Here is a 23,582-nt window from a genome sequence, read left to right on the forward strand (position 1 = left end):
CCGCGCCGCGCCGCGGGGCATGCTGGGGGTTGTAGGCTCGTCCTCAGGCGCCACGCCGGTTGCCTGGGAGACGGCGCGCGTTGCTAGGGCCGGGTGGGGCTGAGGGGCGGCCCGGCGCCTCGAGGGGGGCCGCCGTGGGCACGCGTGTGCACATACGTGTAGACACGCGTACAGACACAGACACACTGACACGAATAAACCCAGTATGTGCACACATACGTGAACACGTGTACGCAGATATACACACAGACACACGCGTGCACATACATACGTAGCCAGGTACGCACCCACATGTACGCACACAGACACGCACATCCACACAGACACACACACGTACACACACAGGCATATGCACACACACAGACATACATGCGAACAGACACACAAAAAGCACACACAGATCTACACACACGTACATACACATGAAAGCGCAGATGTACACATACATGCACACCTATAGACACACACACACACAGATGTACACACACACAGATGTACACACAGGATCACAGAATCACAGAATTTTAGGGATTGGAAGGGACCTTGAAAGATCACCTAGTCCAATCCCCCTGCCGGAGCAGGAACACCTACATCAGGTCACACAGGAACGCGTCCAGGAGGGTTTTGAACGTCTCCAGAGAAGGAGACTCCACAGCCTCTCTGGGCAGCCTGTCCCAGTGCTCTGTCACCCTCAAGGTGAAGGAGTTTCTTCTTATATTTAAGAGGAACCTTCTATGTGCCAGCTTGCACCCATTGCAGACAAATGCACAGACGTATACAGAGACGTACGTACGCATGTACATATCCACTCAGAAACACACGCGGACACACAGACACACACAGACACGTACAGACACACATACCCACACAGATATACAGACTTACAGCTGTACACACATGTACACACATATACAGATGTACGCACATGTACAGCCCCACACACGTACACACAGGCACATACAAATGCACGCACGCACACACACAGATGTATGTACTTGCACACGCATGTACACACACACATACACACACCCTCTGGTTAAGGCTTTGGGACACACTTTGATCACCCTGACGGCTGACCATGAAAGCAAAAAAATGTTCCACCCACAAAAGAAACAAAAATCTGTAAATGAGGCCGGCGTGGTGACTATGGCTTTAAGACAAATGTTACCGGGTGCAAAAATTGCAGAAGCTCTAGATCCTCTTCGTCAGCCCTCCTGGTGGCAGCCCTCACGGGTGCCGCGCACTGCCCAAGCGGCAGTGCTGCTCATTAAGGAAGAGCTCCACATCTGCAACTTAAAAAACAGTCACCACTACCAAAAACAACAAGCAAACATCCCCCACGAGCCTATTTATAGTTTCAGATAATGTGTCCCCGCTTTCCACAGGCTCTTCCTGAAAAATGTTGTATCCCTGTCGTACCCACAGGCTTGCCTGTGCGTCGGCACCTCAGCGTTGGGCACAAACTGGGTCTTGCTTCCATCCAGCGCTCTCCATAAACCTAAGCGGAGATGAGGAACCTACACCAGCAAGTAGTGCTGGGGAAGTCTCTGCTCCCAACAGTTTACACTCCCAAATTTACACAATGTAGAAGAGGTGAATAAACAGGTAGGAAGTGGAAAGACAAACAGAGTTATAATTGCCTAAAGTGCTAGCCAGAGATGGCCGTACATGTTGCCATTGCCAAATTGTACTAATTTACAACAAAACTGTGCATTAAAAGTGAGATCCAGTTAGCAGCTTATATTCCTTAAGAATTTTTAAACATTCTCATAGTGCACATGCATAGTTGTTTTTTCCCTTTTATGTCTTACTTCTACTTGCTCCTCACGCTCCTCTCAACTAATAATTTAAATACGAAGTTACCCAAGGGAGAGACATTATCTTCTGTCCGTCCGAACAGTGACAAATGCATCTATGGCCATATATTAATAAAAGAAAGAGTGTGGGCTGTGTGCCATTGTCCAGCTACTCCCAAACAGATTTAACGCTCCTTGCGTCAGGGGGCAGCAGTGCACGCTAGCACATTACTCATACTATATAAGCACTTGTTCCTGAAACCTCAAGGGTTTATAAATCATCACATTTACTTACATACTTTGTTTGGGAGTTCTGGTGAATTTTGAGATGAAGGGAACATACACGTCTGGAAAGGCTGATGGCGAAAACAGAAATAAGATGATTTTAGCTAGTGCTATGAAAAAATCATAGAAGAATTTAGAATACTAATTGTATTTAGAATATTAATTTAACCTCCCAATATTCTACGAATAAGCTTAATTTCCTTTTGTCTGATTGTACCCTTACTACACACAGAGTTCATCTTTTTACTGTATTTATTTTTTAAATCATTTGCCACTTTTTGAATGATTGTTCTTAGAATATGTAAAATAATTATCTATTCCTCAGAAGATCGGCAAAGCCCACACTGCTTCTTATTCATGCACTGTTGATGCCTAAGGAATACAGAAGATGACACATCTCTGGAAGAAGGCAGAAGGTGAAAGAAAGCTGTGATTTAATGTTTTCTCCTGCAAGGTGTATAGAAAATGTTGGAAAAATCCTGGGGTTTAGTAACATGAAAGGAATTTTATTTTGCCCAGAAAGGTGCAGGACCCAAACACACAGCAGGCTGTAAAGCTATTAATTCAGTATGAGTCTAACTAGTTCCTGGGTATCATTTTTTATAACTTTGGGTAGGTTTCATAACTTTTAGTCTCTGCCGTTAACTTCATAATAAATGATGTTATTCAAATTCAAGAACAATAATTAAGGTTGAGGACACACACCACCTCTATCTGCTGCCAAAAAGTCTAACTTATTCCAGGTTTATTATCAGATAGAAATTGGAGAAAATAAATCTATAGAATGCAATGTTTTAACAAGGCTAATATTAAATCTTCATAGCGTTTCCCTGTTCTACCTGCTGTGCTTCTGGGTTTCACCTTGCTGCCAACATACAACACAGTGCACACAGTGCTATAGATGATGTTTATGAAAGATGCAGATATTAGCTCTCTTTCACATTCTGGCCTGCCTGTTAAAGCACCTGCTTGCCTCTGCCATAAGAAAAACAACAACTGAAAGAAAAATGTAAAACAGAACCTAAATGTCTCTTTTGACTGGGGGTCAATTCATTTGATTAGGTTCCATTACTTTTAATAAATGCTGCATCCGTTAAAAACAATGTAAATATAAGCATAATTGAGCAAATATTAATTATGGCAGTGGAGACTGGCAGTTCCTATCTAAAAACTATTTTAGAAGCTACTAATGAAACAAGATCTTCCATACCAGAAGACTGCCTCTCACCACAAGCACAATAGACGTCGCCTGCAGCAGCCAAGCTGAAGTCTAACTATGTTGAAGGAGAAAGGGACTCCAGCAGTGCATGCTCCAAAGAGGTGCTCTGGTTACAGAAATGGTCTTCTTGGCTGAATACTGCTTGCATGGGATCATCTTCAAGGCCAGCTGCAGAGTCCTCCACAGCATTTGAGAGTACAAGAGGATGAAATCATAAGATAAAGGGACATGGGAGGGAATTTTAAGTGTCTGGATTGCTGGCGTGTTCACTGTACCTTAAATGCAGTCAGTTTAGCATCGCTGTATTAATTTGAATGCAAATAGAAAACTAGACTTCAGGGACAGTCTTCTTACAGACTCAGATAAAAAAATGCTACTTATTTTTCCTCACGTCTACCGGGTCTTCTGGCAATCATTAGGAAAGGTAAGTCTTGAGAGGATTCAGAATTGCATTCACCGGGAAAGGTTCACCTCCTGGTAGAATTAAAAAACAAACAAACAGAAAACTTCATTTTAAAAGCATTTCCTTCCATGTCTGTTCTCTAAAACAATGATGTAGTTGTAACTTAATTTCAAAGTTTAACTATTAAAGCAAATGATCAGCATTTTGCTGCATGAAGTTGATGCTACATACCAATATCTAAGATCATAACCTTGCAAAGACATTTGTCTCTTTAATTTTCCCAAAGTCAGCAACCCTTTCCACTGAATAAAGCATACATCTAAGTGTAAGACTCAGATTTATAGATTTAATAACAGTAATTTTGATAGAACAGTTTACGTAGTAGATACTGAATGGCCAAAGTAGTGATTTTTAGGCTCCAAGTATGTTTTTTAAAGCCATTGTCATTCCCTCCCTTCCTTCTCAGTGCCGGATGAGGTAGGCTTGTAGTCACCATTTCCTACATGGCCTTTAGATAAATTCAGATAGTAATTCTTTTATTTCTATGCTGCCAATTCCAATGACAAATTATGCTGACCAAAATAGAATTTTGCCTGTGATAATCTTAATTAAAAGATGAATTGTGAATGAGGTGAACAATGACACCCAGTACTTTGTGGATTGATAAGACATAGTTCACTAACCAAGACATTATTCAGAACAAAAGAGCACACGGTAATCTGCAAACACAGGTTATTTTAAGAATTTGATTCAGAATTAGAGTATTAAAAATACTATCTGACAAACGGTAGGCGATGCTTTGTTCCTTTGCAGCAAAAATGCTGTAATATCAACCCTTTTAGTAATAAATCAGAATAGGCATATTTATTTTCCCTCCTTTGCCTTTGCATGATCTTAGGTTATGGGTATGTATTTTAAACATGAAAAACATGATAGAAGAAAAAATATCAAGAGCAGAGTATATTGCATAATAACAGTGAAAAGAAGGCATAGTGGAAAGCATAAAGATACTGTGGCCATCTTCCCCTCTGGTGAGTATTCTGTGCAAGTCTAGCAAAGGCTGTTACATAACTGATTTTTATTGCATTAGGCAACAGCAATATTGCTAAGCAAACTGATGTGCAGAATTAGAAAGCTTCCTCCACAGCGAAAATGAAGAAAAAAGACAGCGAAAGGGTTCTCACTTAACATCCAGTGAGAGGGTAGGGCAAGAGGGTGTGCATCTTCATTAATGTCTCATGTCAGGGTGACAACATGATTTATTCTCATCACGCAGCGTCTTAGAAAAAAAATACAGTGCAAATTCGGTCCATGATAATTTTGGTGCTTTCTGCAGTGTAATGTGTCAACCGTATAGAACTAAAGGGGGTGAGTTAAAATGCTAGCCTCTGAAAGAGAATTCATGGGAGCTAAGATAACAGTCAGTTAATGAGTTATACCGGGAGGAAAAATTAACACAGGAGTGAAGGAAAAAATATACACACAAAAAATTTCCCTGACTTCATGTGTTTTCACTGTAAATTCAGAACGCTGCTGGTGTATATTTAGACACACCAGTAACACAAACAGCTCTGTGAGCCGGTGCTAAGAAAGCCCATGCATGGTCAACGTTGACACCCAGGAAGGTGGAAGAACCGCCTGAAATGTTTGCTGCAGCTAACGCCCTTTCCCCCTGCTTATTCTCTGATGCCTATGAACGTGCAGGCTTACGCTGCGACCTTCCCCTTAGCCGGCCTTTCTTTCACGGGGCTGTCTATAGCCATATTTAAGAGACCTAACGGCGTAGAACAAGGCATAGGGCACGGTGAGGTAGGTAGGCTGAGCGGAGAGGAGGTCAGGATTAAAGACTTGGCGTAAGAGCCCAAGCGCTGCTCGCTTCCTCTCCAGATGGTCCTCGCCACAAGAAGACCTTCAAAGCCACGACCACTTCGGTGGCCACCTCAGAGGAGCCTCAGCCCTGAGCAGAGGAAAAATGTTGCTTTTCCGTGTTCGCAGCGCTAGGTGGCAACACGCTGCGCAGGCATGTCGGTGCAGAAGGCCTCTGCGGCGGCTTCCACTCCAAGCCCTCGCCAGCTCCCACTCGCTCCAGTCTGCAACCGGAAGGGTGTGGGCGGTGGGACTGGAGGAGCCGTACAACTTCAGATTTTTTCCCTCTCAAATCAGGCTTTAACCGCTTGGTGGCTGCTACTGAGGGAATGAAGGAGCCTTTTGGAGCGAGCCAGGTATTAGAAGAGGGGAAACGTGTGGTGAAATTCCTGGGAGCAGCAGGTAGGGCCTTGGGCGTGAGGAGCCACCTGTAGAGGTGGCTGGCAGGACCACCTGTAGAGGTGGCCGGTAGGACCACCTGTAGAAGTGACTGGTAGGACGAGCAGTGGGCCCCTGGCAGAAGAAACCAGAGCACGCAGCTCCTCCTCCTGCAAGGCCCCGGCCTACAGCTTGGCAGAGGAGCTTCTGGGCGTCAGGAGGAGCCGGACACCACGAGGGCGGCTGACGCTCGACGATGTTGCTTGCTCCCGGCCGGTGTGGACGAGAACCGATACCCAGCTGCTGGAGGAAGAGTCCCTGGCTCAAGCTGAAACTGCGTTTTTGTTCAGTTACGCGGTGGATACGCAGAGGAAATGGGAGCCCACGAGCAGAGACAGGGTGGATGAAAGATTTATCTGGGAATATGAAAATGCTTTGAACAAGTGAACTAACTCTTCATTTTTTCCCCTCATTCGCACAACAGCAGTTTTAAATTAGAACAGGTTGTAACAGATTTAATTTAGATCACCATGGTGCTTAGTGCAATGTTACAGCGTTTTCTAGTTTTTCTCCACGGTTTTTAAGGGCTAAACACATTTTAAGTTGTGAATTTGTTGCGGAATGCGTTGCTGCTTGGCGGTCCTAACCAATTAGAAATTTTTTTACCACAACATGATTAATTTTGTTAAATAAAACTACCGAAATACAACTGAAGGTAGAAATAAAAAGCATTTAAGTGCTGTACATCCACAATTTACTCTTCAGAGATGCATTTAACGCAGTCTCCAGCAGAACGGCTTCATCCATTTTCCAAACATTCGTTTGTTTATTTCAAGATCAGTCTCAGTTATAAACAGACATTAAATCACCTCCAGGCCCTAATACGTTGTAATGAAGTATTGTAAACCATGTAGTATGTTGGTTTAAACAATGTAATCAAAAAGCAACAAAACCATTCTCTCCTCCGCCCGGCTGCCTGGCTGACTTGTGCTGTCTGCTCAAAGAAAACTTCTTTTGAGTTTGTAAATGTCAAGGTCAACCAGAGGTCAAGTTTGTGCTTTTGAGCCGTGGTTCCTTTCAGGTTATTGGCTTTGTTTTATTACTGAAAGGAGCCATCCATTTTGGCATCTAGAGCAAAGAAGTCATGTAATCCTATTAAACACAAAACCAACACGTACAAATAGCGGGGAGGGGCTGACAATCGCACAAAAGCCCCCTTTTTCTGCCCACGGTTAAGCCTGCACCGAGCAATTAGCGGCCCTCCTGTGCGCCCGTCCGTCCGTCCGTCCGTCCGCAGTGGGAAAAGCGCCTAGCCAGTTCCCAAACCCCTCGCCCAAAGGCTGGCCATGAGCCCCACGGAACCACCAGCCGGCAAGGGCTGCCTGTGGCCATGGGGCCAGGACCAGGACTGGGACCGGGACCGGAGCTGCCTGCCTGCTGCTGGCTCGGGCAGCAGTACAAAGTGGAACAAGCAGGAGATGGGCAAAGCCCCAGGCGGAGAATCCTCGAAAGTAAAGAGCAAGACTCGAACCAGCAAGGGAGGAGGAGGGAAGCATCTGTAGACAGTTAAGGATAAAAGGAGGCACTTGAGGTTATTAGAAAATAAACTCGCTTTGTTGGCAGTAGAGGGGAGAAGTGGAAAGCCGGGGTCACAGCACGCAAGTGGAGATGTAACTGGATCATTATGTACCGGGCACAAAATCTAAGGCATGAAAAATGAACTACAAACATCTCACTGATTTCCTTAAGGAGAATGTTTATGTGTAGTACAACGTCAGTAGAAGAGAAAATTAGGAAAGGGAGAGAAGTTATAATCGGAGGTAAAACTGGAGAAAAAGCAATGCAGAATAATTTAAGGAAAACAGTCCTCACAGTGGTAAGCAAGGGAAAAGCTGAGAATTTCCGTGTTCAGTTAGTTATGGCCAGCTGTAAACAAGGGGCTTGCAACGCCATCAGCTCTACTTGTCGCTTCTTTGAGGGCGGTCAGATAGAGAACGTGAAAACTACCGAAGCTGTGCAAAACCCAGTTTTCATAAACAATATTCATAAAATTGTTTTCACATCCCTCAGACAAGCATATAGGTTATCTCAGCCTTAAAATCTGTTTGCTGGCAAGGCAAGACATTACCATCCTAAAGCACATGCAGCATGCGAACTGACTGGATCTATTACTAATAAAAAGAGATAAGCTGATTGAGAGTGCAGATAGCAATTGCAGATAAGATGAAGAACTGCGTGAAACGTAGGCAGAAGCTGCAGAAATGAACACCAAACCAGACATACAATTCAATACGATAAACATTACAGAAGTGGGAATGGGGAGCAGAGAAATCTACATTACCCAGATTGTGAAACAAGCCTTACAAAAAGCCAGGCAGTAAAAGTTTCCAGCCTATCATATTGCAAGGTCAGATAGACAACAAAGATGCTTGGAGTTCAAGCATGGAACAGGTCCAAGATCTTCAGATAGCCTGTAACAGGAGGGTAAAAGCACTGGCACATCGCTAGCGAGGGATCTCCACGCAGGACTGACCCTTACACACAGACTCGAGAGGTTTCAGCAGGCGCTTCAACAAGAACGGCCTCTAATGGTGCAGTCTTAACAAGTCTGGGACAAGCCTCACTCAACCCTGTGCTCACTCCCTGGGCTGAGCATATTTTAAGAAGGCCACAAGTTCAGAATGAATAATTAGGGGCTGATTTTTTTTTTTTTTTCATTTCACCCTCCTTTGTTCCCAGTACATCATTCAAGTAGTGCAAAGAAAGTGAAATACACCCACAACTGCCTATCTGGGGATTTCCTCAACTGATGCACCAGGAGGTATAATTAGCTGCTTTGCCTCCCTCTGGGGTACAGAAGAATTATCAATGTCTCAATCTTCAGCTATCACTAGCTGCCAGATTATTCAGTGGCATGGGACTCAAAACAAAAAGGCAAGGAGCTGTACCTGTCCTTCCGAGGGGCTCAGAGGAGATGTTCATACAATGAGAGGATGCAGACGTGGTAAAATATATAACCAGAAAAACACGAATGTACATCTTGCCTTTGCTAGAATTTCTGAATACAGAGAAATGGATTATGCAGACCAACAGATCGGCTAAAGCAAAGGTTTGGTTTGAGAAACCTTTTTTCCCTCCCTTGATGTGACTCCCCATATTTCATGCTTTTCTAGCACGCTGGCAATTCTGTGGCTACCACAGACTAAGGGACAAGCCTTCCAGCCCCTAGGTCACACAGCTGTCACTGGAGGGTTCCCAGGGAGCTCTCAAATCCAGGAGAGCAAGGCAGTACTACACATGGCTAGGAGAAAGCTTCAGAAACTTTTACAAGAAAATTCCACATCTTAGTGACCCAGAAGAGAGTCTTTTTTTCCCCTCTGAAAACAATCTTGCCCCCAATTTGCACCATTAGCTCTCTCCACAACAGAACAGACCCAAGAGTCTGAGATGTTTTGTTTCACAGACCTAAGCTTGCCCCAACCTCTTGCATCAGGAGCAAGACACAGAGATTGTTTTGGGGACCCTCTGTTTAATTTCCCATCCTCCATATTTGTTTGGAGAGTCACAAGCCATTTGATTGGGATTGAGGCAGTTTCCTAGTCTTTAGAAGAAAAATTTGTCCACCAGAAAACATACTGTAAGGCTCCACATATTTACTTATTCCTAGATTTAATTGTCATCTGCTGCCCTTCAGCTGCTGCTGGCAAAAATTCCATGGCTATAGAGCAAATTGGTTTTCCTCTATTACATGTTGTTAACCTGCTTTATAAGGGTCTCTCGAAGTTCCCAGTCTCCCTGTCGCTATACAGTAACTCCATCGCATTTTCTGCTTTCTGTTTTTCAGTGCAGGACTCGGCTCCTCAAGTGTTTTGGGGCAACCACACAGAAACACCGACACAGAAACGTAAATGTGCTTGTCGTTTACTGTAAGTGCATTTCCATCACCATAAAAATATGTGAACCAATACTGCTTATTTCAATTTGATGTATAGCGCCTTACATCACTATCTATAAACACATATATTGTATATATACTGGATATACAATATTAGCGCAGGCATGTTAGTTAACAGTATTTTTTTTAAAACCATGACAGCTGTATCCTTACATTTTAAAGGCGATATCTGCTCCCAGCCACTTATGTAAGAAACAAATAAGCAAGAAGCATCAAGACCTAGAGGTGACCAGTAAACATGACTATAGCAGACTTGTATAAAAATTCAGGTTACAGTTCTAAATGGGAAAGTCTAGAGCAGAACATGTGAATGGTTCTTTTCTTTTAAACTTGCTTAACAAGGCCAACATAGAGTACATTCAAATCTGCATAAAATCAGCAAAATAACATGCTTCTGTGCTGAGGAATATAGAAGAGAAAACTGAGAAAATGCTGAAAGAAGGGTGATAAAATTACTGTGACAGTTCTGATCAGATGGCCTTCTGAGCTCTTTCCAAACAATACGTAGTGTGCTATTTACAATGTTGTATCAACTTATGAGGCAAAAATCCTGAAAAAATAATACTGTTGTGTCTGGACTGAAATTCACCACATATACTGGAAACCTTTAATCTCGTTCTTTGCTGTCGATGTAGACTTGGACGTGGTACGCATTGTGGTAGGGAACCACACTGACTTAATCATATCTGTATTTAGATATTATCCTTCTGTTACAGAAAATGACCTAGATTAACTGAAATTTGAAGTTAAGATCCCAGGCTTCACTCTACTCCCATCACCCATCTTTTCCATAACTGTTTACCTTCTATCTTTAGATATTTTATTTTTTTTGCATATAACCACTTAACTTCTCCTTCCCAGAAGGTATGATTTCTCTCATTCAACAAACACCTTGTAAATTAGCACAGCTCTGCGTAATAAGCCATACTCAAGCCTCTTTTTGTTTATGTCAATTTTACCACGTGACGGGAATTTAAAGCCAAGCAAACACAATTCACGAGGACTGCTGGGGACACTCAACAGAAGTTGCAGGAGACTCAACTTTAAATCTGTCCGTGCATTTCAGTGGATTTTGAGTTGACGGTGTCTCTCTGTAATGGCAGGTTCCATCTGTAAGTGAATTGAATCTTTGCGTACGGGACTGTGTATTTCTTCCCAGCAGAACAGCAGAATGGCATTTAGAAGATGTTTCTTCATGCAGCAGTTCAACTCTTACCACCAAGAGTGCATGAAAAGACAGGAGGATAAAGCTTATTACTGCTTGCACATCAGGCAAAGCTCAATGCACTTCAAAGTGGACATATAACCACAGGGAAAACTTAGAAGACTTTGTTTCTTATTGTACCACTGCTGCTAGTTTCCAGGATGATGTTGGACTATTTCTGTTCCCCAGGTTATCCATCTGTAAAATGAGGAGAGCATTATTGGGTCCCTGATTGTAAGACCTTATCAGATCTACTTATACAAAAACCTGTAATAGCATGAGCAGATTTAAAGTTTAGAGTAGTTCAAACCACACCATCAACTTAAAACCTGGAAATTATTTTAAAAAAAAAAAGATGAGATTTTCACTTGTGTTATTTTTATGAAGACAAATGATTTTTAGATGTTTATACATTCATAATTTATAAACTTACATAATTTATATATGTATATATTATATACATTTGTAAATTTATAAATACATATGATTGTATATTTTATAAAATAAAACATCTCTTTTTTTATCCAGCATGTGAAAAACCCACACAAATTTGAACATTACTCACTGAGACATGATCTGCAAGATGGTCCATGTCACTGCATCTTGCGCGCACGCACATACATGCCCACACATTACTCCTGACAGGATGTCCGTAGAGGCAGCTCTTCCAAGAGAAATGGGAACCGACACAAGCTGAACAAAACAGGAATGTCCCCTTTAAAACTCCCAACATCTCTAGCTCGTGTTCCTCCCTACAGCTCTCACGCGCTTGCAAAACAGTAATAAAGTCATTGAAAAAAAATCTCTGACTCGGCACTATTTCTGATTTGCATATCTGCAACTTCTTTACCAAAACATCCCTAAAGCACAATTTCAGGCTTTACTTTTTTTTTTTTTTTTTTTTTTTTTCAGCTTATCCCTGCACACGACTGAACTGAGAGGCAGGAAGGCTAAGGCCTGGGTCCCACAGAAAGCTGCTACGTGTCCCCATCCTGCAGCACCCCAAGTGCCCCCATCCTGCAGTGACTTGGTTCACCCAGAGCTGGACCAAAGCTCCCTCAGGCCTTCCTGGGGGAAGCAGTTAAGTGATGTCCTCATATGCAAACTGCTCTAAACTATATGAAAAAGTCCACAAAGTGCTAGTCAAAAGAAAACTGTCGCTTGTGGACTTACAGAGCTGACCGCAGTGCATGCAAAGGGGGCTGCAGTCACAGATCTGGGGGGTTCTCTTTTCCTCCCATCGTCTCTTTTTCCTTTTTTCCTTTTCCCCCTCCTGAAGTGGTAGCTTGCTTCCTGCACTGACATTGTTACAGAGCATCTTATCTGCTGGATGAGGCAGAAGCTACGGCTTCACAACAATTAAAGGCAGTTTAAACCAGTGCTGCTGCAAATCCCACTTTGGGGCGCACAGACTTCCTTGCTACTCGTCCGGCTGATTCAGTGAAACAATTCAGGGGAAAATTGCACGGGCTTTCTGTCGGTGCTGGGCACCGATCTGGCTCCCCGTGGGGAAGCACGAAGCTTTGGTGTTGGTGCAAACAGGAGAGAAAAGCCCACAGCTGGGGGCAGCGACTTGTGGCGGGGACAGCAGGACCTTAGCTGTCGCGATTTAATTTGGTTTCAGCTGTCATGGAAAGAGACCCACCGGGCAGGGCTTCCATGAGCAATTTAAATGACAGCCACATGCTTTCAGACTCTTCCCTCCTGGACACATTTTCTGCTCAGTTCATTCCGCTGCGCAATCAGCAAACCGATCTGGCTGAAAGTGAAGGGGAAAAAAAGTCTTACCTCCAGTCTGTTTTCACGCTCTGAGATCAGACACGAGGCTGCTGGTGAAATCTGCAACTTCACCAGGCGGCTGGGATCAGAGCAACAGCTCCACTGTACAACAGGCAGCTCACAGCAGCCACGCTGGGATGACTGCTTGTCCCACGCAGCCTGCTCCTTTACCCAGGCTGCAGGACACGTGGTAGAGCTCAGGGATTCAGAGCCCTGCTGCGTTTCTACTGCAAACTACTCAGCTCCATTACAAACTTGACCTTTTTTTCCTAACTTGCAATGGAAGTGGTAAGAAGTGACACCAAAGAGTCAGAGCTGCTTTATCCTGGAAGCTCTCAATGCCTTTCGCTTCCTGGAGAGAGGAGGCACGGGTGAGGAAGACTGCGCTTTGACACCCACGAAGGCAAGGAAGATGGAGGCAAGGCAGGGGTTGCAAACATTACCTGAAGGTCTGAGAAAGCAGAGAGAGCTTCCTGAGCACTGGGATAACTAGAATGATAGATATACTTGCTGATTTCTGAGAAAAAACATCACAGATTGTCATTTGTTTTTCTGTATTTAGGTATATGGGATGCTGTGGCTACTTCCCTTATGATGCACAGGGAACACGATCACAGAAAACACATGTTCAGCTTTTTAAACTTTTCTTACCCTATTAGTGTCACTCCTGTAAGGCCCCGGTGTTTCTCGTTTATAAGAGGGAAGAGACAAAGGTAAATGACTGACTAAATCCATTCAGACAGTACCAAACTGACTCAGAAGAGAAAAAAACAGCAACGTCATGCTGGAAAGCTGACAAGTTAAAATGAAAAATCAGGTTCAAACATTTAACCACGAGGCGATTGATAGTTACATCAAAACAGGGGGTAGCAGGGGGCATACGCGCTATTTCTTGAAATCCCCACATTGACTCTTTTTCAGGAAGATAAACTTTAACTAAGCAAGTTATAATCTCAATTAGAAACACCACAGCCCACATTATGTAGGATGTCAGATTCTGAGACCAAATTTGCTTTTAATCTTAAATCCTGTATCGGGACTCTGTACGGACCACAGGTTCCTTATTAAAACAAAACTAACCCCGCCATGAGTTTCGTTCAACCAACTTGGCAATTAAGGTCCGGTTTATTTATTCATTATTTAAGCTAACGTCCACGACTCAAAATTCAGTCTGGGAAGAGGCATGCAAAATTGAGAAACTGGACAGACACCCGCGTTTTGGCTGCTGTGACTCTGACCAGCGAGACGCTTGCATACATGTGATTCATGGAGGAGTCTTAAGGGATTTGTTTTAACCACTCCAGCTGTTGAACAAAGGTAGGTTGCCTTCTACCACAACCATGCTTTTTCTTAGTGTTGTTTTTTTTTTTTTTTTTTTTGCAAAAAAAGCCCACAAATTCAAGACAAAGCCTACTAAGAAAACTTAAGGCATTTGGGAAGATAATGACGCAGCAACCCTGTATCGGAAAGGAATTAGCCAGAAGGATGATCGGAGACCTCTGTCACTTCCCAGCTTCTGTACTTCTTTCATTCCTAAAACAGCCCTACTTAGAAAAAATTAAAATTCATTAATCTCTGACAAAAATCTGACAGAGCGATAGCAGTTACCAGAAGACATTTGCTGCTTTTCTGTTGTTTGTAAGTGGTGGGAGGTTTCAAGAGGCAGCTGAGCCGCCCTGACAGCTCGCTGCTGCTGGGGCAAGCGGCTGCCCCCAGTCCCTCCCCGTCCCGCTCCTGGCCAGGCGCCCCTGCAGCTCCGGCACCCGGCTGTCCCCGCGCAGAGCTAACTGCTAAAACCGCAGGAAATCAGCCCAGAAGGAGAGGGCACACTCTTCTGCTTTGGAGAGGTGAACCAGCCTGCCAAGGCAGCGGGCAGGGACGAGGGAGCGAGCTCTTCCTCTCGGGATGGCGGCGAGCTGGCAGCGGGCGCTCGGCCAGCCTGGGGCATGCAGCCCTCACGTACTTGCCGGTAACCACGGCCAAAATATTGTTAAACAAAATCATGGCAAGCCCATAGAATTATCCCGAGGCTCAATAATGAAAATAGGAATATTTTGTTACTCAAAACCAGGAAGCTCAATCCTCAAATCCTCAAAGATTAGAAGACGGATCAGGAAACTGCGAGCGTCAATTACGGCTTTGTGCTTTTGATGGAGACTGATCCATAAATTGCAGTATGAGTACAAAGAACGGGGTCTGGCAAGGGCCAGCCCCCACCTTTTTCTTGAAATATTGTCCAAAGCTAATAAACTACTTTACTTCATTCAGAAGTTTTATGGATGTGCTTGTTATGGCAGAGCAATAGGGCCGAGCTTACGGCATGTCAGAAGGCTGCCCGATAATGACTCTTTATTCCAATTTAAGTTATACTATGTGTTTGCTTCTACTTGGAGAACTGCAACGCAAACCTGCACGCTTTAGGTAAATCCGGTAGCACCTGGCCAACTCAGTACAGGTTTGTTTGCATGGGTCGGCTGAACAAGTCAAGATGCTGCGACAAACCTACAGTGTTACATTACTTTGCTTATTTTCCAAAGTCATTTTGGACATCACAAGCAATAGGGGCTATTCTGGGCTTCAGACTAGACACAGAAAACAAACAGAGGCAAGGCACATGTTGAGTTGTGGTTTTAATTCTATTTTCAACACAGTTTATATGACTTAGGACTCCAGCAAGCAAACAAGCTAACCATTGAATCCAGAACTCAGCATAGATTTTGCATAGCTCAGCACGGAGAAGTTACAGTATCTGAATGGTATTTTTCACTTAAGGAGAAATAAAATTAGAAAATGACTAGCTGGCTGGGGGAAAAAAAAAAAAAAAAACACGACATTTCTCTCTCGACATTTTAAACAACTGAGACCTTTGCATATAGTACAAAGGAGTTTAACAGCCAGAGGGTGATATCATGCTTTTTCCCTCTTGCTCTAATCTACACTGTAAATCAAAACAATCTCATAAAAGGTTAAATTATTAAGAACGGTGGCCCAATGGAAGTGCCATGCAACCAGGAAACCAGGATGACCATAAAAAGAAAATGAGGCTGCTGGTAACCATTATCACGTAGGGCTGAATCAGGAGCGCTAACACCAAAGCCCTATTTCTGTTCCTGGTATAACCCAGGAGAGTTTTGTCTCTTCGTTTTTTCCCCTTCCCGCCCCGCGGAGGCAGAAGCAGGCCCTATCCCACCCGCCTTTCGGTTCCCCCCGCCGCGCCGTCGCCCCTCGGCTCCATCCCGCAGCGCCCCGCAGCCCCGCGCCCAGGGCCCCCCGCGGGCAGCGTTCTGGCGCAGCGCGCCGCGAACGGGAGGCAGGGACGCCTCCGCGGGATGAAACCGGGGGAAGAAGGGCCGCTTCCAGACAACTCGCGGCTGAAGGAATAAAGAAATGAATAAATCAGAGGGAGCAAGTTGCGGGGGGCCGGCTGCGCGGCGGCACCGACCCCGCGCTTAACCCCGCAGCACCATGACGGGGTTTGGGGGCGGCTCGCCCGCAGCCCTGAGGGGGCTTCGGGGGCGCCTCGCCGGGGGTCCCCCCGCTCCGGGAGCCGCTGACAGGGCGGCGGCGGCGGCACCTGCGCTGAGAGGAGGGGCCGGGGGGGGGGGGGGGGGGGCTTGCCGGAGCGGGGCGGGCGGGCGGCGGAGCGGGCCCCGGGGGCGGCGGGCGCCCCTCGCCCCGCCGCGGGGCCGGGCGGCCGCCGCCGGCAGCAGCGGCAGCAGCGCCGTGACTTCCTGCTTCGTACCGGGGCCGGGGCCGGGGCCGGGCGGCTGTGGCTGTGGCGGCGGCGGAGGGATCCCGTCGCCTCCCAGCAGCCTCCTCCCCCTTCTGCTTCTGCTTCTGCTTTTTTTTTTTTTTTTTTTTAAGCCTCCCTCCTCTCCTCGAAAAGAATTTGACAGCGATTTTGCTGACAGCGGGGATTTTGGCGCATCGCGGAGAGAGGGAAGAAAGGGGAAGGGGGGGGGGGGCAAAGGAAAAAAAATTAAAAAATTAAAATAAAAAAAAAAAAAAAAGGAGGAGAGCCCCGCGGGCGGCGCACAGCGAGGCCGTGCCCGAGGTAAGCGGCGCTGCCCCGGGTCGGTGGGGGGGGGGGAGGTCGGGGGGGCGCCCGTCCCAGCCATGTGCTGGGCGGCGGGGCCGAGCCGAGCCGAGCCGTGCCGGGCCGTGCCGAGCCGTGCCGGGCCGGGAGTTGCGTTTCCTGGCGGAGCGATATTTGTTTGGGGGCCGAGCGCCGCGAGAAAGTAGGACCCAGGCAGCGCGCTGGGGGGAAATTCATAGCGCGGTTCCTCCCTCGGCGCCGCCAAAATAATGCAATGATAGAAGAGCAAAAGGGAGGGGATTTAAACCAAAAAAATAAAAAAAAATTAAAAAAAGAGAGAGAGAGAAACCCGAGCCCCGCAGCCGGCCCCGCGTGCACTTGTTGCAGACTTCACGCCAGGTAGGGGAACGCTTGGCAAGTTTCATTTTTGCATGAGCTGGGGTTTCTGTTGCAAAAAAAAAAAAAAAAAAAAAGTTTGCAGCTGACTTCTCGGGCCGCAGCGCCCGGGAGGCGAGGCCCTGCCTGCCTCCTCCTTCTCCTCCTCCTCCTCCTCTTCCTCCTCCCGCGGGGGGCGGCGGGGCGCGGCCCCCACCTGCCCGCCGTGGGGCCGGGGGCTTCGCCGCGGAGGGGGGGGCGGCACGGCTGGGGGGACCCCCCCGGGGGTGTCACAGCATCGGGTTTGGGGGCCACGGCCCTCCAGTGGCAGCCCCACGCGTGGCCGCCCCCCCCCTTGCCCCTGCGTGGCGCTCCCCGCAGCCTCCTCCTCCTCCTCCTCTTCCTCCTCCCGAGCGAGGCTGCGGGGTGCGAGGCTGTGGGGACGCGGTGGGGACGGGGTTTGTGCCCGCTGTCCCCCTCCGGGAGAGGGGCAGGCAGCGAGGTGGTGGCTGGAGGGGCGCAGAAGCGTGTGATTTTCCTCTTCTGTCCTAATTCTGGGAGGGGGTAACGAAGGAAAACTGCTAGCCAGATGTTTAAATAGCAGAGAGATGATTTGCAAGGGAAATTAATTGGCAGTTAACCAGTTAATAAATGGATAATGCCTACTCATCCTTCTGCCGACTTCTCAGATCGGTTTTCATGCCTACCAGCCCAGCCCTGAATATTCAGGGTGTGAAACTTAGCGGTGCCGGCACGGCAGTCCGGTAAAATCTGACTTCTTGCTGCTGTCCCAGCGCGGCCACGCCGACCATAATTCCTGCAGCCGCCGGTGACGTCCGTAGATTTTTACAGAGTAATCTAAAAGCAGCAAAGTAGATATGATGACCCATAACTAAACTATTTATGGAAAACGTTGCAAAGTACTTAACTGCGTGATTAACGTGGTGAGCAGGTAATCACCGGGGGTAAAGTTTTATATCTTCGACGGCTGTAATTTTGCTGTATCTGCTGCAGTGAGGGGAGTTCAGTGCTCCAGCTTGGGCCTTGCCTCCCGGGCTGCTCCGCAGGGCGATGCCGCTGCTCCTGCGAGCATCCCGTGGGGCGCCCTGCTGGGACCTGCCTCTTCCCCTCGGTCTGCGGAGGCATCGTCGCGATAGCAGAACCCGCTCTTGTGATACCGGCCTGCTCTTGTGATACCAGCGTGTGCGTGAGCCGCTCCTGCACGCTATACAGGCTGCCGTTCGCCGTGGTTGCTTATCTGCTTCGTGGTCCGTTGGGATGTTACGTCGGCTCAGAATGGAGCCGTTTCCTTAATAAGACATATTTGTCTAGAAATAACCATTTCACTTTGATACCTGCTGGAGTGACGTGGCGTGAAGTTCTGTGGTATGTTACCTTCTTTTCTGAGGCTTATCCCAGGCGCATATTTAACATCCAGGGTGCTACTTCATCAGTGCTCATGGAGGCCTAGATGGCATGGAAGCTTAGCTGTGTGGCTTTGTAATTAATAAAGTCATGCCAAATAGACCTTATTTATTTAGAACTTTGATAAGTGATTTTTTTCATATGAAGAAAACATGTCATGTGCGTTTTCCTTCTATAGCTGATAGTCTCATGCGCTTTAGAAAAAGTAAACGCTGGTATATGCTGTACGTGAAAATTTTGTCACAAATAAATGCCTTTATGATATTTTCCACTACAGTTGATAAGCAGCTAGAGTTTCTGAAGTTGGGAGACTCCAGCAAGGAGCTGGGCAGCACTGTCGGGGTGGCAGTCAAATCAGTGTGTCTTGAAAAGCCCAAATAAGAGTAATGCAACTTTAATGGAAAAACAACTCTGATGCACTTCACTGTGGAAGCTGGCCCGAGCGAAGAGTGCGGGATCAGCCTCTTGGCGAAATGATAAGGGCAGCATTTAATCACCCTGCCATCGATGCGTGTCCTGCCCGGGGCACCCGCGGGGAGGGATGGGGCCCAGGAGCGGCCAGGTAGGGATCCTGCCTTGGCCAGGGTTAGCGTAAATAAACCACAGCATGACTAACCTCCCTATCTAACACTGACTCACGTTGCATTTGGAGAGGCTGAAAAAGGCTCCATGTCTTATCCACTTAATGCTCTCGACCTCTGTGTTGCCGCTGATCACGTGCCTCTGGTTTGCGTTTAAGACCGGAAAGTGAGTCCTTGTTTCAGGTTGCTTCACTTTTGGGTAGCGCTCAGCAGGGCTGGGTAGGAAAAGGGAATTCCTAGGCTGGAAGCTCAGGAGCTCCATTGCTTGTACTTCTTCAGGCCATTTTAATTTTTCCAGTGATGTGTTGAGGTTTGTCATTATAAACTGAGATTGTAACTTAGCATCTGGTAGGGAGTGTGAGAAGAGTATAAGGAAAACAGTCACATAATGTACTGCAAGTTTCCTAAAGCAGTGTGAGATAATATTCTGCTGTGAATATTTTAAACTCTTAGTGTAATTTTTTGTTTGTTCCAATCTAGTGGGGAATATGTCACTTAGAAACTTCCTTGGCAAAGCGTTGGAGAAGGCGTTCCTCTCCCTTTCCCAGTTCTGTAACGGGACGGTACTAACCTAAAGAGAGGCCCCCGGGTCTGTAGCGTCATTGTGAGATTCTGGTGTTGGAAGGCTGCGTCTCTTTATGATGTGTCATAGCAACTTGTGAGATAAGGCAGTTTCATTTCAGCTTCCTTAGAAATACTTAAAAAAAAAAAAAAAAAAAAAAAAAAGGCAAGCAGTGTTTGGTAGATGTAAAGTAATTGTTGAAGGGGCAAGAACTTTCTTCCCCCCTTAGGCTTTTTTTGAGGCTTCTTGGCTTCCAGCGAGGAATCATAATCAGTCGGTTTTTCCTTTTAAAATCAGAGGGACCCTTTTGCCTCTCGTCCACCTGTGCGGTGCAGACAGGAGCACCTCCGAGCACACAGGTTAATTCTGCCCGGGGTAGCTTCCAAGCCCTCTTGTGTTTACATACATCGAGCAGCACCGGTGGTGGCACTGGCTTCCATGGAGCTGCTGAGAAGAAGGACCATTGCCGTGTGTGTCAGTGTTCGTAGGAGGGGGGGCTGGGTTTGAAACTAAAAAAAAATAAAAATGGAGGCAGCGAGTTTTGCTGCTTGTGAAGGTTTAAAACCTCTTCATAACTTGTCCGGTGCTGAGAAACCTATTATTGTCATCAATAGCAGGGCTGTGAGGGGAAATCGGGCCTTCTAAGATAAAGACAAAAATAGCACGTTCAAATATATTTTAAGAAAGGCGGCTCTTCCTTCAAAGAGTGTGTCTGAGCATGGCTCAAAGAACGGTGGCCAAAGTTGCGTCGTTTTTTTTTTAATTTGTGTTAACTCTTTGCTTGAAACCAGGCAGATTGAAGAGATCCACTCGCTTTTGAGCAGGACACGCTCAGGAGTGAAGCTGCCTTGCAGATTTTGGGGAGACATTGCCCCTTAGGCCTTGAGGTGCGTGGTTGAGCCCGGCCGGGATGGCACCGCGGGCAGCGCGGCGTGTCCTGTCAGCACTGCTTCGTGCTGGATGTTGGCTTCTGCGGGGAAGAGTAATTAGGACAGGTGTTAATTTTCTGGCTCCCCAGCTTGGCTGTGTGGTGATGTGGGCCTGCTGGAAGCAAGGGGCTTGGAGCATCACTGGGCCAGGTCCACCAGGCTTCTGGCTATCAGCTCACCCTTAGGGCGCGCGCACCTCGCATCGATCAGAAGAATCGACCCAAGTCCTGTGACATTTCCCGGCTTTTCTCTAGCTCTCTGTTTCAGAGAGTTCTGCTGAGAGAAAGAGGACATTGATTTGTGTGGGGAAAAGCTGGAAAATGTGCTCAGACTACAACCCGCTGCCTCCGAAAGCAGAAGGCAGGCGCGTAGTTCGTCTTACTTTCTTCTCAGGGGGATAACGGCTTGGGAGGCCCACAGCATGCTCTTAATGGATGCCCCGTTACCCTGCAATAGGGTATTTTTTAGAGATTAGGCTCTATGTATTGCAGTGGGGCTGCTGCAACATTTTGGACAAGTTCTGTAGTGTTGGGTGTATTTTGAGGTTCTGAGTGAAACAAGTCTTGTGGTTTTAGCTTACTCTGTAACAAAGGGTAACGCGTCTCACACAAACAGCCCACCTAAGTTTTCGTAGTTGACTGATGATTTGCTCTGGAAAGACCCAAAATGCTGATATGAGGTAGGCTCGAAAGGTAGCTGATTCTTTCTTTTTGGCTTGTCTTTCTCCAGTTTACAGTTCAAAATTTGTTAGGATTTTATCCAGTTCACTGATACTCAGCTTTCCCTCGGCTGGTCAGCTTACTTTCCAGGAACGTGGACACAAATGCCGAGCTTTCCTAAGCTACTACTGAGGCCTTTATAAATCAGCCATCCTGGGCCTTATCACAAATTTTCTCAAGTCTTTTTAGTCCAGCAAGAAAATGGTTGCTGCCTTTCCCCTCCCTCCTCTTGTCAAGTGCTCATTGTAAGATTTTTGATAGAGACTGCATTGTGATATGTCCTTGAAGTGCTGTGCTGCAAGGTTTTGTTTTGCCTTTTTTTCTTTTTCTTTTTTTTTTCCTCCTCTCTCTCTTCATGTTTAGACTTCATTGCATTTATAGCAAAGCAAGATTGTTGTAGATGCTCTTTTTTGGTATTTGTTTTGTTGTTGTTTATCAAAAATCTTGTGTTCTGTAATGAGGAAAAGCTTTGACTCGGGTACTAAAACCTCCAGCAAATCCTGAAGTGTTAAGGCTGCAAAAATATGGATTGGGGAAGGATTGCTCCAGCAAAACAGGCATGGGTTAAGTGTTGAATTATCAGCAGCTCTGTTTTAAAAGGTGGGAGATTTTTGTTTGCCCTGTCTCAAGGCTTTCAGGCTTCTTCAAGGATGACAGGGTCCGTCTGAGATGCAGAACTTACATCAGGTACTTTCTCTTTGAATATTAAATCCTAAATAATTCCTTCAGCGTAGGGCTGTGAAAAACAAACCCTGTGAAGTAAGTGACTATTCAATTTAAAATTTGGTAATGGCTGAAAACTTCTCTGTCTTAAAGTTGTTTGATTCTTAGTTGGCAATAAAAAGGTGCTGTGCAGACCCATTTTTGTCTTTGTTCTCTGCTCCCCCCCCCCCCCCCCCCGCTATTTTCATTGATGGGGAAGTTTCATTTCCTTTATTTATATATTTTTAGTGTATGGGTGTTTGGGGGGTGTGGGGAAAGATAGGAGGGAAGTCCGTGTTCTAGTTTTTGTATTTAAAAGAAAAAAAAACTCTAATGTAATGGGTTTAGCAATGGCCTGAAATACATTCTCCCCTTTAAACTAAAAATTCTGCTGGTAAAATAGTGCACGTTAGGGGATCGAGGGGTTTTGCAACAGTTCTGTGTGGGTAAGAGTCCTGTATGAGATCCAGTTGTATTAGCAGAAGAGTATTTTTCCCAGTATTGTTATGTTTCACATGCCAAATCAAAACTAGAAATGCCTTTTCTTGGAAGGATCTCTATTTACATTTGGAGGGTTATGCCAATTACAGCTATATTAACAACCCCTTTTTTTTTTTTTCCTCTCTCTCTCTTAATCTTACACTTGACCTAAATAGTAACTTCTTTCATTTTCTTAACAGAACATGCAATACAGTCCTAGCGTGTAGTTTTGGAGCAGCCAGTGGGGTAAACACTACTGTCCTACGACACGAATGTGTATGGGCACTCTTGCAGGATTATGGTTTTAAGGGGGTCCTAGTGAAACAAATGCTCTAGGAGCTTTGCATAAGTTGAAATAGCCCTCTGCTATGCATGCAGAATTGAATACAATTTATCATTAAGTAGGAAGTATATTATTCATATGCTGTAATACTTTCTTTCTTCCAAGTGACTCCACTTACTTTAATTTTGAATACAGCTTTTAAATCCCGCAGATTTGGAAATGCTGCATTATAGATTTGTGAAAGTTTGGAGGCATAAGATGAGATGCTATTAATGCTCACTTTGATCAGAGGCTGAAGATTATGTGGACAGTGCAGCGACGCGTGACGTGGGAATAGGTAAATGGGGCTCATTTGGCAGGAGCGTGTAGCTCCTCGCTGTGTCAGGAGGGCTGCTGCTGACCCTTCTGCATGCTGGGCTTGTGCCCTCGGTGCCGCATCTCTGCTGCTGCCCTGCAGGGTCCTTCTGGGGACAGAGAGGGCGTGCTGGTGGAAGAGCCTGTTTGTACCAGAAAGTCAACTGAGTAGTAAATAGTACTGCTGTTTTTTCACGTGGAAATTTCGTAGTTACTTGCTCTTTTTATGAAGTTAAGCCTTGCACTGTTAG

At 46.0% G+C, this 23,582-nt stretch overlaps 1 protein-coding gene and 1 long non-coding RNA gene across 5 annotated transcripts in view; one reads left to right on the top strand and one right to left on the bottom strand.

The window, feature by feature from the left end:
* Window positions 1-9,853: 9,853 nt before the first annotated feature.
* LOC310896184 lies at window positions 9,854-14,206 on the bottom strand. Its single transcript, XR_014581264.1, has 3 exons — window positions 12,895-14,206; window positions 11,672-11,799; window positions 9,854-11,304 (listed from the first exon to the last, which is right to left on the bottom strand). It is a non-coding gene; the product is annotated as an uncharacterized lncRNA (long non-coding RNA).
* Window positions 14,207-16,528: 2,322 nt separating this feature from the next.
* Window positions 16,529-23,582, top strand: part of TRERF1 (transcriptional regulating factor 1) — a 108,097-nt gene continuing 101,043 nt past the window's right edge. For 2 of the 4 annotated variants that reach the window (XM_083829395.1, XM_083829397.1), the window contains exon 1: window positions 16,529-16,939. The gene's annotated coding sequence lies outside the window, so the exon portion shown is untranslated. Of the gene's footprint in view, window positions 16,940-17,023; window positions 17,321-23,582 lie in introns of those variants that run through there. The other 2 variants (XM_083829398.1, XM_083829396.1) reach the window with 2 other exon arrangements.

The sequence above is a fragment of the Anser anser genome (assembly GCF_964211835.1).
Source record: "Anser anser genome assembly, chromosome: 3".
In the NCBI taxonomy this organism is placed as follows: Eukaryota; Metazoa; Chordata; class Aves; order Anseriformes; family Anatidae; genus Anser; species Anser anser.